Raw genomic sequence first — 1,961 nt, forward strand, 5'->3', positions numbered from 1 at the left:
ATTCTGATTTTAGGATTGAAATTTATTACTATTTAACTACGTTATAAGGGTTGAAAAATGTTTCATCCTGTTAACAACATATTTAAAAGTATTATTGAATTTACAACAAAAAAAGAAAAAAGTAGACTGAGACAGTGAAAAGTAATAAATTTTAATTTTTTAATGTAGGAAGTCATCACCATCATTACATGGCTGTCTGTCCTGAGGCAGGTTGCACCACATCAGTCTCTAATCTTTTCTACTTCCAACTCAACGGTTTACTTCCGGGTCGCTTCCAGTTTCTTTTACATCTTATCATTTTTACTCTTTTCTAACCTTCTACTGATCTTTGTATAGAAGATGAATCTTTCTCTAATCATGTTATACCATAACTAATTAGCTTTCCTGTTCTGATTTAGCTTCTATTCTTATTCATTCAGTAAATTAATTCTAATCCCTCTGTAAAATTAATCTTTTCTATTTTCCTCTACTCCTACAATTCAATAGCTTACAGCCTTTCTTTTTCAATTGTTTTTATTGCCCATCGTTTCAAATACATACAAGAGTACTCTCTAAATATAACGCTTCACAAGAATATTATAAGTTTAACTTCGCGTCTTACTACATAGTAAACGTTTCTTTCTATTAAATATTTGTTAACCTATTTGTATTGAGTACTTACTCGAAATTTTCCATTATTAATAATGTTATTCCAATAGTATTACTTTTTCAATAATAGGTTATCTAAAAAGTAGTGAGCCTTTTGCGCATGAGATAGCGTAAGCGTCCCAAATATCAGGATATGAGTCGTAGTGGGTGAAGTCGAACGTCATTAACAGCTGGAAGTTGAAGCTAGTAGATGTGCAAAAAGTGTTGCAATTATTATATTCAGACGTTAGGTACTACGCCGTGAAGATAGTGAACTTTCCGTAAAACCACGCTATATTTTACAATTTTATTTTGATAAAGGAGCAAATTCTGTGCAGGCTCGTGAAGAAAATTGTGCTGTTTATGGGTAAGACACGTTATTAAAAGCATCAGGTAAAAGATAGTTCAGTCGCTTTCATTCAGAAAATTTCGATGTCCAAGATCTCCTCTCAGTGGGCGAACAATCACAGAAAAAGTGAATAATATTTTGGCAAAAGTCGAGGAAAATCGGCATGTAAACAGTCATCACATCGCCGATGACCTAAACATCCACCACCAAACGTTGTTAAGTCATTTGGAGAAAGCTGACTACAAAAAGAAGCTCAACGTTTGGGTGCCATGATCTGACTGAAAAATGTATAAGTTTTATAGCCTGTGAAAAATGTCAAACTGAACTGTGAGTTTTGAACCCAAAGCCTAATGAATGAAAGATATGTTATCACAATGTATTTTACTTCATATTCACAATTTTCAGTAGTGTTTGAATTAAAGAAAAGAAAAAAAATTACTAACAGGGTAGTAAACAAATCCTTTCTTACGATGAAACATTATTGAATATCATAAAGGTAAGAGTACATTGTTTTTTTATGTAACAATTAAAATTAAATTACATTTTTAGTTGTTTCTTACTTATCCTTAAAAATTAATGTTATATACAAATATATCAAATCGATGCAAAATTTACTAAACACATTTCGGCCGAAAATCTTTAAATTTAATTAGTTGAAAGAATACATAAAACAAGAAATCGATTCAAAGATACAATGATTAAAATCGATAAAATTAACTGTGTTATCTGAGATTCTTGAATATATTTTGATTTAAATTTATTTCAGCAAAAATTTAGTAAGTTCTGTAACTGAACTTTAAAAAATTTAAATTAAATTGTTTTGATAAAGTTCAATTGTATTATTAGAATCTAAGTTTTATAAATTAGTAATTTTCAGGGAATTATAACAATCATTATACTTAAAAAAAAATTGGCCCATGGGGGGATCGAACCCACGACCTTCGCGTTATTAGCACGACGCTCTAACCAACTGAGCTAATGGGCC

The 1,961-nt window shown here is 30.5% G+C and overlaps 1 non-coding gene across 1 annotated transcript; it reads right to left on the reverse strand.

Annotated features, from left to right (window-relative positions):
- Positions 1-1,887: 1,887 nt before the first annotated feature.
- On the reverse strand, positions 1,888-1,961 carry TRNAI-AAU (transfer RNA isoleucine (anticodon AAU)). Its single transcript has one exon. It is a non-coding gene; the product is annotated as a tRNA-Ile (tRNA).

This window comes from Lycorma delicatula, chromosome 7 (assembly GCF_047948215.1).
Source record: "Lycorma delicatula isolate Av1 chromosome 7, ASM4794821v1, whole genome shotgun sequence".
NCBI lineage: Eukaryota > Metazoa > Arthropoda > Insecta > Hemiptera > Fulgoridae > Lycorma > Lycorma delicatula.